Genomic DNA, 17,143 nt, shown 5'->3' with positions numbered 1-17,143 from the left:
AACTAAGTTTGTAACTTTAAAAAAAAAAAAATTGGGGCATCTTGGTGGCCAGTGGGTTAAGCCTCTGCCTTCAGCTCAGGTCATGATCTCAGGGCCTGGGATTGAGCCCCGTATTGAGCTCTCTGCTCAGCAGGGAGCCTGTTTCCCCCCTCTCTCTCTGCCTGTCTCTCTGCCTACTTGTGATCTCTGGCGCTCTCTCTCTCTGTCAAATAAATAAATAAAATCTTAAAAAAAAAATCACTTCAGATCTCTGGTGATTCCAGGAAAGAATGCAGAGTGTGTCAAGACAATCTAATTGTACCAAAACTGTATGAAATAATCTCACTAAAAGTGGTGGAAGAATAATATCACTAAAGGTGCTGGGAGAAAATGTGCTGACCTAAATAACTTGGGAAATAAGTGGAGTCTGGAGTTTTAAAACTGAAGTTAAAAGGAACTCTGTATAAATAGTGTATAGGGTTTTGTGCCAGCCATTCTGATGCTGCTATACGTGTATACTGGAATTGAATAATGGATCAAATGGAAAGTAGATCAGAGTTTTTACTGTTTCTCACTGTTGGAGTAGAAATTTACAGTTCAGCAAGGGGAGAAGTCTAGAGCAATCCATGTGGTAACAGACCTGAACTGGAAACATTAGTAAGAACTCGCATTTATCTTAACATCTTTATTGATGACTACATACACAAATAGTTGTGTGTGTGTGTGTGTGTGTGTGTGTATGAAATACACAGAGATTAGTGTATTCACATGTATTTCTTTCCTCTAGAGGGTTAAAAAATGATAACCATTACCAAAAAAGTACAACTGGTTCCCAGATCTTTGTTCCTAATACCAATATCCAGTAAAAGGAATGAGGGCTCCTTGGAGAAATGGATGATTGTAGGTATGTGGCACGAAATATATAGAGCATAGAGCATCTTTTAGTGACAGAAAGAAAGGAAATACTAAAAATCAAACAAACAAATATTGTTGGGTATGTCAAGGGACACTAGAGCCAACTAAAAGGGTTTCCAAGACCCAAAGGTGGAAAGATTGGAGCAAACAAAATAAACAGTAATAGATTATAACCCAAATTATAAAATAAATATTTGTGAATGATTATTTATATAATTAAATAATTGAATAAATTAATAAATGGGGTAAGAGACAAATTTTCCATGCAGAAGAATTCCAAATAAATCATACAGATACTCCATGCTAAAGAGGGAGGGCATGACTCCCTGTATTTTAAGTGTAGAAATGTAGTGACTTCCTTTTAAAGAGTACAGTATGAAAAGGGGAAAAAGCAAGAGTACCTTCAGGGTAGAGAAATCTGACAAACACTATTTCAGCCAATATTCAGAACCAACATTAACAGTCAAAAGTCATCTTGATAACATGCACCCCTGATACAATGTAAGGAAACAGAACTTTAAAATGTGTGATATCCTCCTTAAAATCCATACCTGAGTCTATCTGTAAGAAAAATATCAGATAATTCCAATAAAAAGAAGTCCTAAAATATACCAGACCACCATTCCTCCAAACTGTCAAAGACATCATAAATCAGAAAAGTCCGAGAAACTGTTGCAGCCATATGGAGCCTAAAAAAGACATGATAACTAAATATAACATGGCGTCCTGAGTGAGATGCTGGAACAGAAAAAGAACAAAACTAAGGCAATATGAATAAACTATGGACTTTCCGTAATAATATATTAGTTGGCTTCATTAGTTGTAGTAAGTATACCACACTAAAATACATAATGTTAATAATAGGGCACAATGATTGCAGGCATATATGGGAATTACTGAACTATCTGCTCAATTTTTCTAATAATAAAAACAGCATGGGATTAACTCATTACTTTTAAGTAATATTGAATCAACATAATCAACATAATATAAAATAGTGAATTTAAAAATGATACATGATACTTGAGACACTTCTCCAAAGAAGATATACAAATGACTAATAGACACATGAAAAAATGTTCATCATCATTAGCCATCAGGGAAATTCAAATCAAAACCACATTGAGATACCACCTTACACTAGTTAGAATGGCCAAAATTCACAAGACAGTAAACAACAAGTGTTGGAGAGGATGTGGAGAAAGGGGAACCCTCCTACACTGTCGGTGGGAGTGCAAGCTAGTGCAGCCACTTTGGAAAACAGCGTGGAGATTCCTTAAGAAATTAAAAATAGAGCTACCCTATGACCCTGCAATTGCACCACTGGGTATTTACCCCAAAGATACAGATGTAGTGAAAAGAAGGGCCATCTGTACCCCAATGTTTATAGCAGCAATGGCCATGGTCGCCAAACTGTGGAAAGAACCAAGATGCCCTTCAATGGACAAATGGATAAGGAAGATAGGGTCCATATATACAATGGAGTATTATGCCTCCATCAGAAAGGATGAATACCCAACTTTTGCATCAACATGGATGGGACTGGAAGAGATTATGCTGAGTGAGATAAGTCAAGCAGAGAGAGTCAATTATCATATGGTTTCACTTATTTGTGGATCATAAGGAATAACACGGAGGACATTGGGAGATGGAGAGGAGAATTGAGTTGGGGGAAATTCGGAGGGGGAGAAGAACCATGAGAGACTGTGGCCTCTGAGAAACAAACTGAGGGTTTTAAAGGGCAGGGGGCTGGGGGGCTGGGGGGTTGGGTGAGCCTGGTGATGGGTATTAAGGAGGACACGTATTGCATGGAGCACTGGGTGTGGTACATAAACAATGAATTTTGGAACACTGGAAAAACAATAAAATTAAATTAATTTAAAAAAATGATATATGTAGGGGCACCTGGGTGGCTTAGTCAGTTAAGCATGCGACTCTTGGTTTGGCTCAGGTCATGATCTCAGGGTCTTGAGATCAAGCCCCCTGTAGGAATCCTGCTCAGTGGGGAGTCTGCTTGGAGATTCTCTTCCTCTGCTCCTTCCCCCACATGCTCACTCTCTCCTTCTCTTACTCTCTCTCTCATTTAAATAAATAAATATTTTTTAAAATGATGCATGTATTAGATATTATAAAGCCTTTTTTCTTAACAGACTGAAATATTTATCAAGGTATTTTTTTTCATTGGTTGGTTACTACTAATATGGTTAATTCCTAAGGAATTGGCATGTATTTCACATTCTATATCTAATCACCTTTACCCCACAAGCCTGTATAATTATTAGACTAAAACATTAATCAGTGTCACAGGCAAACTTAGCATTCAGAGCTGTTACTGAAAGTTAATTAAAAAGAAATTAACAATAAAATTTTATTTAATACTATGTTAAAGTTACTATCTGTAATTAAAATATGATTTGCAGAAAGAATAAAGGAGGCTTTAAAAATAGCTAAAAATAATTTTCAGTCCTTCCACATATAATGTACCTTTTATCAAAGGTACCAATATTATATGATTTTTTTGTTTGTTTCACTTACATATAAAATTCATAGGGCATATCTTCTTTCTAAAACACACCATAATACATTTTATGAGCAATCAGGACACTTTCCAGATAGTTATTAGCATTCTGCAATTATTCAACTAGCTTCAAGGAGGCTAACAGAAGCAACTTTTAGTTCCCAAGGCACAAATAACACATTTCAGTGTGCACATTTCATTTACAGCAGAAGATATCACAGAAAGCAGAACAAAATTTAATTAACAAAATTTATCACTATTGTATTAGTTTGCTAAGGCTGTCATAACAAAATATCACAAACTGGGTAGCTTACACAACAGAAATTTATTTTCTCACTATTCTAGAGAAATCCGAGATGGAGGTGTCAACAGGTCTGGTTTTTCCTGAGATCACTTACCTTGGTTTGCAGATAGCTGATCTCTAGATACCGTCACATTGGGATCAGGATATCAATATATGAACTATAGGGGGGCAATTAAATCCATAACATTTATCAAAAGTGAAAATAAAAGTTTTTCCATTTTATGAATTAAACTAGACTGTAATATTAGTTTTCATTGAGGAATTAAACAATGATTCCAATTTCATTTTGTTTTGTTAAGGTTTTACTTATCATCTAGTTTCAAATGTTCAATCACCAAATAATTTTTCACATATCCACTCAAAGTAAAACACTCTTTATTCATTAAACCTCTTTATTTCTCTACCATTTTTTTTTTTTTTAAAGAGAGGGACAGGAGGAGGAGCAAAGGGAGAGTGAGAGACAGAATCTTAAGCAAGCTCCATATCCAGTGTGGAGCCAGACTCAGGGCTTGATCTCACAACTCTGAGAACATAACCTGAGCTGAAATCAAGAATTGGATGCTTAACTGACTGAGCCACCCAAGTGACCCACTTTTCTACCAATCTTTCTGACCTTTCCTATCAAAGTGCTTTTTATTCTAACATGTTCATGATTTAAGATAAAGAATATAGATATTTATCCAGGTGGACTTCTTCTTCTTCTTCTTCTTCTTCTTCTTTCTTCTTCTTCTTCTTCTTCTTCTTCTTCTTCTTCTTTCTTCTTCTTCTTCTTCTTCTTCTTCTTCTTCTTCTTCTTCTTCTTCTTCTTCTTCTTCTTCTTCTTCTTCTTCTTCTTCTCCCTCTTCTTCTTCTTCTTCTTTTAGTTAGAGAATACTTCATTTCAGAAAATTACTTGAGGGGCACCTGGGTGGCTCAGCTGGTTAAGTGTCTGCCTTCATCTCGGGTCATGATCCTGGAGTCCAGTGATCCAGCTCCACGTTATTCTCCCTGTTCAGCGGAGAGTCTGCTTCTCCCCCTGTCCCTCCCCCTGATCGTGCTTTCTCTCTCACTCTGTCTCTCTGAAATAAGTAAATAAAATCTTTTTTAAAAAAAAGTACTTGAAAGTTTTAAAAGGATACACAGTTCTGAAATCAAAAACTGAAATAGATGAGTTAGTCAACTTCAATTTTTTGGCCACAGAAAATGCAAGGTAACATCAAAATCATTAGCATCGTCATTATCCATAGCAACCATGTTTTTATATTTCTTATTCCTATTAGCCACATGTATTTTTTTAAGTTTTTATTTAAATTCCAGATAGTTAACATATTATACTATATATGTTATATATATATATATATATATATAACATACACACACACACACACACATATATATGTATGTGTGTGTGTGTGTGTGTGTATATATGTGTATTTAGTTTCAGGTGTACAATATACTGATTCAACAATTCCATACATCACCCAGTGCTCATCACAGCAAGTGCCCTCCTTAATCCCCATCACCTATTTCACCTGTCCCCCCATCCATTCCCTGATGGTAACTAACAATTTGTTCTCTGTAGTTAAGAGTCTGTATCTTGGTTTGCCTCTGTCTCTCTCTTTGTTTTCCCCTTTGTTCATTTGTTTTGTTTCTTGAATTCCACACATGACTGAAATCACATGGTATTTGTCTTTCTCTGACTTATTTTGCTTAGCATTACACTCTCCAGTTCCATTCATGTAATTGCAAATGACAGGATTTCATTTTTTTTTTGATGACTGATTATAATTCCATCATATGAAATGATATATTCATCAGTTGATGGACATCTGGGTTCTTTCCATAAAATGTCTATTGTTGATAATGCTATTATAAACATCAGGGTCAATGTGTCCCTTCCAATTAGTATCTTTGTATTCTTTGGGTAAATATCTAGTAGTGCAATTGCTGGATCATAGCATAGTTCTATCTTTAACTTTTTTTTTTTTTTAGATGGGGGAGGGGCAAAGGGAGAGGAAGAGAGGGAATCCCAAGCAGGCTCCATTCGCAGTACAGAGACCAACGTGGGGGTCATCAGAGATCATCAGATCAGACCTGAGCTGGAATCAAGAGTCTGACATTTAACCAACTGAGCTACCCAGGTACCTCTACTTTTAACTTTTTGAGGAACCTCCATATTGTTTTCTAGTGTCTGCACCAGTTCCAACCAACAGTGCAAGAGGGTTCCCCTTATTCAAAATAAAAAGCTTCTACACAGCAGAGGAAACAATCACTGAAACTAAAAGGGAACCTTTGGAATGGGAGAAGACATTTGCAAATGGACATATCTAATAAAGGTTTAGTATCCCAAATATATAAGGAAAGAAGTTATAAAGCTCAACATCAAAAAAATGAATAATCCAATTTTAAAATGAGAAGACATGAATAGACATTTTTAAAAAGAAAACATACAGATAGCAAAGAGACACATGAAAAGATGCTCAACATCACTGATCAACAGGGAAATAAAAATCAAAACTAAAATGAGATATCACCTTACACCTGTCAGAATGGTTAAAACCAACAACATAAGAAACAACAGGTGTTAGCGAGGATATGGAGAGAGGCTTCATATATTCTTGGAATGTCTCTATATATGCCAAAATTTTTCCAATATTATTTTCAAAATAGAGGGCACAAAATAATCAGCCTTTTCCTTGTATACCCAATTAAAAAGTATTAATAGTAGTAGTAATGATAATAGCAGTAGTATTTATACTTTAGAAAAGTTTATTTCAATTTTAGAACTTATTATTGTAAATGTTAGGATATGATTGTGGGAAAACTTTAGAGTAGGTGCTATAATCTCAATATTTGTGTTCCCCAAAATTTATATGTTAAAATTCTAAGGTCCCATGTAATGTATTAAGAGGTAGAGTCTTTGGGAGGTGCATAGGTCATGAGGGCAGAGGCCTCATGAATTAATCCAATGCCCTTATAAAAGCCTGAGAGATATCTATCTCTCTCACCCCTTCCACCATGTTAAGGACACAGTGAAGCTGTTGGCACTGCGACAAGAAGAGGGCTCTCAATAGAACCCAACCATGCTGGCACCTTGCTCTTGGATTTCTCAGTGCCCAGAACTCTGAAAAAAAATTATGCTGTTCATAAGCCACATAGTCTGTGATATTTTGTTATAGCAGTCTATAGGGATGATCTAGTTATTTTTCATAGATTAATTACACTCTTGCCTCAAAAATTTTTGTGCCTAAAAACTTAAATCTTGGAATTGACAATTCTCTTAAACCAGTTTGTTTTTGATGATTCGTTACAGAGTGGATTATTATGACTGTATTTTATGTTCATTGATGTGTTTTGTGTCAAATCAGTAACAAATTTAAATATTTTTCTATTGTTTACATATGATCCAACATTCATTATTCAAATGTATCTCTTGTCTTCAATGAATTATTGAGTTTTTTTATAATATAAAAATGGTTTGCTTCTATTTGCTTCTCAACTTCAAAATAATTCCTATTTCTGTTATTGTTGATTTTATCACTTCTGCTTTATATTTTCCCATTATATTTTTATTTGAAAATTTCTGTCAGTTCTATGACAAATAAATGAAACAATGAAACAAAATGCTACCATTTATGTATATATAAATTATAATTCTTCAATTTCTCACTTATTTTATCAAAATATACCAAATTCTTGCCAAATTGATCTTAAAAATATTTTAGCTTTATCCACAACTTGAATAAACATTTTGCATCTCATTTGAATATGTGTTTCTCTTCCAAATCTTTAAAAATATAAGTTTAAGTCTCTAAAATGCTGCCTTATGCATATTGCAAGATTTGGAGAACTTTATAACATGCAAACTATATCATTACATTTACCCATTAAAAATTCAACTTCAAGTGTGTTTAAAATACTTCTTCTATCGCTTAACTGAAAATTATACATAATTATTTCAAAATACCAAAGTAGTCAACAACTTTAGGAGCTGTGCATTTTCTTCAACAAGATTTAAGCAATGAGCTGTGCACAACACATATTATGCATGATTATTAAAGTTTTAAAAAGTGCATCAGCCCTTTCTCATTACCTTTCAAAACAGTTTTTTTGACACTTGATTGGCAGAGAATATTTTTCAAAAGCAGGTTACAGTCACCAGAACTTGGGTGAATCAAGTCACAGATAGTTTTCTTTAATGAAAATTTAAAAACCACTCATAGAGTCTTCTGTTAGGTAATAGGTCACAAGACTTTCCAACTGGTCAGAATTTTGTGCACAAAGTCATTTTATTGTTGATTTTTTTTTGCTATATCAATTAATTTTAACATATTTTTATTAATTCTTGGGGACAAATAAATCTCTTTTTCCAATTTCATAGTGTTCCAAATATTCATGCAACAATTTATCAGATTCAGCATTTATTTAAATTTCTGTTATTCTGAAAACCATCACTTTTGGAAAAATCTCTTTTGCTATCAAAATAACAGTAATTACTGCAATAACTATTTTTTGGGTTTTCAAAATAATATTGAATGCTTTCTTTTATTCATTCTTAAAGATTTTGGTCTAGTGAATTATGCTTGATTAATGTATAATCCAAATAAGCACAACCTTCCATACTCTAAGGAGTCTTCTTATCTTTTGAAGGTTCTTTCGATACTCATTTGGTCTGAAAAATCACCTGAAATATTGCCTATCTTGTTAAAATCAGTTTACAATTCCCAGTGGTAAAAAGACAGCCTCTTCAATGGATGACTTTGGGAAAACTGGACAGCAACATGCAGAAGAATGAAAATGGACTACTCTCTTAAACCATAGACAAAAAATAAATTCAAAATGGAGGAAAGACCTAAATGTCTGACAGAAAACCATCAAAATCCTAGAAGGGAAAAGAGGCAGCACCCTCTTTGACCTTGGCTGTTTAGTAACATCTTACTAGACATGTTGCTAGAGGCAAGGGAAACAAAAGCAAAAATGAAATATTGGATTTCACCAAGATAAAAAGCTTCTACATAGTGAAGGGAACAAAAATAAAAGGCAAACTACTGAATGGGAGAAAATATTTGCAAAGGACATATATGATATAGGGTTAATATCTGAAATCTATAAAGACCATATCAAACTCAACACCCAAAAAACAAATAATCCAACTAAAAAATGGGCAGAAAACATGAATAGACATTTTTCCAAAGAGATGTATGAAAAGATGTTTAACAAAGAAAAGATCCTCAACATCACTCATCATCAGGGTAATACAAATCCAAACTACAGTGAGATATCATCTCACATTTGTCAGAATGGCTAAAATTAACAGAGAAGACAATAGATGTTGGCAAGATGTGGAGAAAGGGGAAGCTTCGTATACTGTTGGTGGGAATACAAAATATAGTGCAGCCACTCCAGAAAACAGTATGAAGATTCCTCAAAAAGTTAAAAAATAGAACTACCCTATGACCCAGGAATTTCTCTATTAGATATTTACCCAAAGAATACAAAAATATGAATTTGAAGGGACACATGCACCTTGATGTTTATAGCAGCATTATCAACAATAGCCAAATTATGGAAAGAGCCTAAGTGTTCATCCACTGATGAATGAATACAGATATCATTTTATATATATATATATAAAATATTGCATTATATATATAATAATATTTCACATTGCATATTGCATTATATATATGCAATATATATTATATATGCATTATATATAATATATATTATATATGAATTATATATATATAATGCAATATTACTCAGCCATCAAAAGAATGAAATCTTGCCATTTGCAATGACATGGGATGGAGCTAGAGTATATAAGACTAAGTGAAATATGTCAGTCAAAGAAAGACAAATATAGGATTTCACTCATATGTGGAATCTAAGAAACAAAACATGAACCCAGGGGAAGAGGGGAAAAAAAAAAAAAAAAAAGGAGAAGGAGAAAAAAACCATAAGAGACTCTTAACTGTAGAGAACAAACAGGGTCACTAGAGGGGAGGTGGCCGGGGGATGGAATAAATGGGTGATGGCTATTAAGGAGGGAATTTTGGTGTTGATGAATCACTAAATTCTAGTCCTAAAACTAATATTACAGGATATATTAATTAACTAGAATTGAAATAAAAATTTGAAAAAAAAAAGAAAAAAAATTTATTCCCAAAATTTTTTAAAAACTGTTCAAAAAAATTTTAAAAAGCCATTTACAAACTCATTTTGGAAGTATATTTTTATTTTATTATTATTTATTATGTTTTTGAGATGCATCTCTCATTCATTGTATATCCTGTTGGAGGTCAAATTATAATCACTGATTTTAACAAACAAGATATCTTTCATTAGATATACTGTTGATATAAATTATTATTCTTCATAACAGGCCATAATGAAAGAAGATGCTACTTTTCAAAGTCAATACTGTAAGGACCTATTTAGCAAAGAGGCTTTCATAAAAGTTAAACTGTCCCTGCTCCCCTTCCCCCAGGGGATTTATTTAAAAACAAGTTCCGAAAACCAGCTCCAGGTAACAAAGCCCAGATACAAGGGTGGGTCAGGCCAGGTGGAGACATCCGATCAGTTTAAATCGTAATTCAGTTGGTCACCTAGCATCACTGTGGAGTTTCCAGTGTGTGTTACAATCTCATTGGCCACCTGTGCGTGGCCAGGCCCAACCACATGGCCTTTGCCCTTAAAAGCTAGTCTGTGAGGGCCGCCTGGGTGACTCAGTGGGTTAAAGCCTCTGCCTTCAGCTCAGGTCATGATCCCAGGGTCCTCGGATCGAGCCCCACATCGGGCTCTCTGCTCAGCGGGGGGCCTGCTTCCCCCTCTCTCTCTTTGCCTGCCTCTCTGCCTATTTGTGATCTCTCTCAAATAAATAATAAATAAAATCTTTAAAAAAAAAAAAAAAAAGCTAGTCTGTGAAACAGAGAAGGGTTGCCTGCCCTCTGTTGTAAGAGGTGCGTCCCTGAACGTTCAGTCTGATTCTTGATGCTTGGCGCAAAATAAAGCTTTGCTTGACCTTCGCTTTATATCAGTCTCGCTCCTTTAATCATGGATCCGTTATTGGGGCATAACAAATACATTTTTCAAAATGAAGCTACTGCTAACATTTTTACATTCTCCATTAATTATAAAGTGTGTTTTTTATTTTTTCTTTCTTTTTTGTTTAGTCTTAGAGAGTATCCTCATACAAAATTAAAAAAAAATTCCATTATTGTGTACAGTATGTATATTTCTTTGTGTTTTTCTCATTCTCATGTATTTAGCCTTTATAGCCACTTGTGTTAAATAGGAAGTTTTGCCATTTTCAGGGCCTATCAGTCTTCTTTCTTTAAGGTTATATTCTATGTCATCTATTGAATCTGTTGTCCTTTCATATTAAAAAGTAGCCTGGGTGATGCAGTCAGCTAAGCTTTTGACTCTTGGTTTTGGCTCAGATCATGGTCTTGGGATCCTGAGATCAAGCCTTGCATTGGGATCTGCACTAGGCAAGGAACCTGCTTAAGATTCTTCCTCTTTCTCTCCCTCTGCTCATAATCCCTTGCTTTTATACTCTCTCTCTCTCTCAAAAATAAAAATAAATAAAATTAAATAATAAAATTAAATAAAATTTCAGTGATACATATAAGCAATTTAAGTGAATAAAAAGTCAGGGTGTCTGGGTGGCTCAGTTGGTTAAATGTCTGCCTTTGGCTCAGGTCATGATGCCAGGGTCCTGGGATCCAGCTCCACATCAGGCTCTCTGCTCAGTGGGGAGCCTGCTTCTCCCTCTCCCTCTGCCTACTTGTACTCTCTTTCTTTCTGTGTCAAATAAATAAGACCCTTTAAAAACTTTTTTAAAATGAATAAAAAGTTGACACTATGAATGTACGTACAAAGCTTACTAATTAATGTGTGTAGGATTTTTTTAACTGTGAAAATTGCTCCTTCAAGTGATTTTTACTATGTTTATTATAATTTTGTGTGTTGGGTGCCTGGGTGGCTCAGTCAGTTAAGCATCTGCCTTTGGCTCTGGTTATGATCCTTGGGTCCTGGGATGTAGCCCCGTGTCTGGCACCATACTCAGCAGGGAGTCTGCTTCTCCCTTTGCCCCTGCCCCACTCATGCTCGCAAATAAATAAATAAATAAATAAATAAAATCTTAAAAAATAATAATTTTGTTGGTTGTTCCGCTTAGAACCCTAGATAACTTTAAGATAATTCATCAGATACTAAAGACCAATCAAGTATGCTAGGATACATAAACCATTAACTTTCAATGACAGACTTAATTCCTAGTTGTATATTGCTGTGCATTGTTCTATTATAGGTATCAGAATATTGATGTTTTCTTCTGCATGATTCCAACAAAATTTTAGAGATTTTTTTACATTATGCTATATATTATATTATTAGACACATTCCTATGAGAAGAAAAACTCCATTTTAACTAAGCTTGTAACTTCTGCTTACAGTTTTATATGTCTGATGACAAAAAGGATTTTCCACAAAGTAGGATTTTTTTTCTCCTCCACCACCCACATCTTTTCCATATTTTGTGTCATAAGACAAGTAATATTAGGAAAACAGCCTAACCTGCCCTGCAAATTTTTGCCAGGATTCTGGGTGAGTCTGTATTGTGTACAAAGTATTTGTAAAAGTTATTCATATATCAGGATGCCTACAAGTAAACCAAATATACATGCAAAGTATTGGGAACCACACTAATATCTCTCATTAAATCAAACCATACATATGCAGAATCCCAATTCCACTTAACCGTACCAAGTAAAGGCGGCCACTTCAATCATACCTGACACAAAAAGTAACTGAGACAGAAGTCAGAAAGTGACAGGAAAACAGTCTAACTGAAACACTTGATTAATTTTACAAAAATACATGAACACATCTTTCTCTGACTTAATTTGCTTAGCATTATACTCTTTAGCTCCCATAGCATATGGGGAATGAATGAACAAAGGGGAAAAAGAGAGAGCGAGAAGCAAATCAAGGAACAGACTCTTAACTATAGAGAAAAATCTGACAGTTACCAGAAGGAAGAGGGCTAAGGGGTTGGGTTAAATAGGTGATGGGGATGAAGGAGGGCACTTAATGAGTACTGGGTGTTATACAGAATGTTGAATCACTATATTGTACACCTGAAACTAGTATTATACTATGTTAACTAACTGGAATTTCAATAAAAACTTAGAAAAAAATACACGAAGACATGGAAACATTTTTAGGTCCCAAGTCATTAAAAGGACTGGTGTGGAACACAAAAATAAGTAAAGGAAGGTAAATAAAAATTAAGTTAATTATTTTCAAAGTAAATTCACCTTCTCAAACAGTGCTGTCAAAAAGTGTTTTGTGCTAAGAGAAATAAAATATTGTAAAATGTTAGAAACTGACTGGATAATCAGAAAAACCCTCTTAGGGTAAGAGATAGTTTAACTGCTCTCTAGATGATTAAATAGTGTCAACAATGACTGATTCATATGGAAGAACGTTCATTGTCTACGGAATCAGTAATGCAAATATCCACAGACCATCCTCAGAATCTAAAGAAGTCTAAACAGATGAGGAGGAGAGAAGACAGTAGATGAAATGAGAGTGATAAGACAGGTCAGAGTATGTCAGGCTTGATAAGCCACACAAAGAAATTTTGGAAAGGCAGGTACAGGGACCCAGTCAGGGAGCTGAGGGGCTTTACAAGAGTGTGGTAGTAATGATCAGACCGCAGAATCTCAGCTACATTTAGTTATTAAAGTTACTAATTTTCCAATTTGGTTCTGAATTACTTTCAATTGGTGTCATGGATAGAATGTAAATGAAAAATTACAAATCAAATTGAATGTATCACATATAATGTAATTTTCCTGTTAATATTGCTCCTGTATATGCATGCCAATTTTTTTTTTTTACCACTTAAGCATGATTTTATTTGCTTAAAATTTTTATATACTCCAAATCTGTATTTATGTAATATCAGACCCAATGTTTGGTAAAAGTGAAAAAATGTATGATAAAATTAAATGTTCAAAAGCTAATTCTAGATGGCATCTAGTCTTTTGCTATAAAATGTTAAATGGAAGAGCCAAATTAAATTTGAAAAGAAAATTACATAAGAAGAGATAAATATAACTTCCATGCTTTTCACTGTACTAATGCTATATTCTCCAAGGTAATCGATGAGATAAACATAAAATCTAATACAATTTTATCAATGAATTACTCACTAGGTAAATGGCATGTGAGCAAACACTTGAAACAAATGAAGGAATGATACATGAGGATAACCGTGAACGGTCTCCCAGACAGAGGGAACAGCATATGTAAAATACCTAAGGTAGAAGCCACTTATCACATCAAGGAACAATTAAGAGATGTGTGTGATAAGTTAGAGAAAAGGAAGATGTATGAAATCCCCCTCTTGCAAGTGTTGTGTTTCAATAGTGTTTAGCTCAAAATAACCCTTCTGTCAAAATGGCATATTTGGGGGATTGCATATTCTACCACCTTGAGAAAAAAAAATACACACATACAGAGCAGTGAAAATTAGACATATGAGAAAAATGGAGTTAGAACACTAGGTAATGAGGAAACACTTAATAAATTTAGAAAAATTTTGGTTCTATTAATAACTCAAAAGTAATATTAAGTCATTATTTTATACCCTACAGAAAATCTTTTCTAGTTGACACAGGGGCTTGAATATTGACATCAAAATCTCGGAGGTTTCTCAACACAATGCAAAACCCATAACCCAATTTTTTTAGTAAACAAATTTTTACCCAAACTAAATGTCGGAATGTTAGTGAATCAAAAACACCAAAATGAAGTAAATAGAAAAGCTGCAACTTGGGAAAACATAGAATGCTTATAATTAACTAATGGTTAATATTTTGAAATTATAAAGAACTCCTAAAAAATAATTAAAGTATATACAAATCCATGAGGACAAAGTAAAAAGCATATCCAAGAATTTCTGGGAAAGAAGGAAAACCTGGCAATAAACTCCCTATAAAGGTAACCAGCCTTATTAATAATCACCAAAACAGAAAATAAAAATATATTATTTAATCTTAACGAATTTTCCAAAAGTTTTGAAGGTCACAATGTTAGGTGTTGATGAAGATGTAAAGCAAAAGTTTTTGTTTTTGTTTTTATAAAAGTCTAGATGGAGTATAAACTACTACAATAATCCAGCAATCTTATTCCTAGGTATTTACCCCAGAAAACTCTTATATATTAGCTCCATGGACAAGTTCACCTATGTTCATAGCAACATTATTTGTAAGAGTAAGAACTAAAAATCCCCAATTGCTTTAAAATCTTATAGTATAATCACATAATGAAATACTCTGCAGAACTGAAATTAAGAAACTATAGCTACATGCATTGACATGGGTGAGTTCCTTCAAAATATATACTGTGCCAAATAAATATATAAATAAATATATTTATATATATATTTATTTTATATATAAATATATATAAATATGTATTTATATATAAATATATAAATATGTATTTATATATAAATATATATAAATATATATATATTATATATTATATTATATATTATATAATATATATATTTATATATATTTATATATTTATATATATGATATTTATATATAATATATATATAATATATAAATATATATAAATATATAAATAAATATATACTGTGCCAAATAAAACAAAACAAAAAGCAATGTGTAAAAAATAAATACATACATACATAGAACATAGTAGAGTTTATATACATTTCAAAGATTTCCAGGACCGAAAAATAAAATGTCTAGGATGGAATTCTTATGTGGTAAAACCATGGAGTTTTTTGGGGGGAAGAATGGTAGTGGTAAAGTACTTATCTGATGGTGGAGTTCAAATATACTAGTATCCTATCCTATTAAGTTATTTTGTAGACATTTATTTTATTTACTTTTATAACTTGCATTTCTGGAATATATAATTTTAGAAGAATTAAATAACTCAAATAAAAATTTCCTTGAAATAACTATGGAATTTTATTTTAAAATAAATAATATTTGATATAAAAAGTTTTGCTTAATGATATTTATTTAACTATACTGGCAACAGGTGAGGTTGCTACTTGCCTTCAGATCTTAGAAAGTGGAGTATAACTTTGGAGATACAAGATAACTAAATGTGTTAAAACATCAAGAAAAACATGAGGTTTTATTTAATCACATAATCAAAGTGTTTTGTTATTTGACAGTGCTTTTCATTAAGGCTAAATTGAGAATGCTACAGAAGGTCACACATCTGTTCTTCACAAATGCATTTGCTACCAAAAACGAAGAAAAAGAAAGATTTAAAAAATTGAAAAGAATTGTTTTTTAAAATATCATGCATAAAACTGAATTAAATCATTTATATATAAAAATTATTCTTTCTCAATTTATTTTATATCCTAAAATTTTGAGGCTCTCAATTTTTTGCTATGTAACTTTCTGATTGAAAGTAGGATTATTCAAAAATTGCTTAGAAATTCAATAGTATAATTTAGAGTTTGAAGTTAGAGAAATGTGGAGTTTTTATTAAACGTAAAGAACCGGCAGCTCTGCTTCACATGTTAGAAGAGAGTCACCAAATTAATCCCGCAATCAAAGGGAGGCATTTACACAAAATCATAAACACCAGGAAGAGGATATCTTTGCAGGATATCATGGAGATTCCATTCAATGAGAATGTATTTAGAACTTTCAGGCCAATATATTTAACAAATTAGAACAGACAACATTAAAACAAACAAACAAACAAACCAACCTCCTTTATGAATTAAATAGATTAAAAATACAATCAAAATTTCCCCAAAGAAATGCTAGTCTTAGATGGCTTAATTGGTGAATTGTAACAAACATCTAAAGATGAAATGACACAAATTTTACATATATTCTTTCAACTTATTATTTTTAATATAGCATATCCCTGATACTAAACCAGATAAAAACTTCCCAAGGAAAAAAAAAATAATTAAGCAATATCTCTCATTAACAGTGTCTCAAAATTCTTTAACAAAATAATAACAAAGCAAAACCAGTAATACATAAACAAATATGGTTTATCCTGACAATACAAGGTTGCTTTAATATTCAAGAACAATGATAAAAGAAAAGTCTCCATTGCAGACAGGGTTCCAAGTAGGTCTGCCCTCAAGTGGAGCAAATTCCTCACTCCTTAAGTGTTGTTGCACATAGTAGCTTCTTTCCAGTAGTGCAATATGGAAAGGGGGCAAATAGGTAACTTTTCAGTTGGGAAACATGAAAACTACCTTAGCCAGGTGATCAAAGTCAACATCCAAAGTGATATGCCATATTGATACTGTTCTTCTGACATTAAGCGATGTAAACGGCACTTTACCTATGTACTCCTCCTCCCCAAAACCCAAACCTTGTCTAATGATGAGAAAAACATGGGACAAATCCCAATTA

Source organism: Martes martes (genome assembly GCF_963455335.1).
Source record: "Martes martes genome assembly, chromosome: 3".
Lineage (NCBI taxonomy): Eukaryota > Metazoa > Chordata > Mammalia > Carnivora > Mustelidae > Martes > Martes martes.
Note: the sequence above shows the minus strand (reverse complement) of the source record.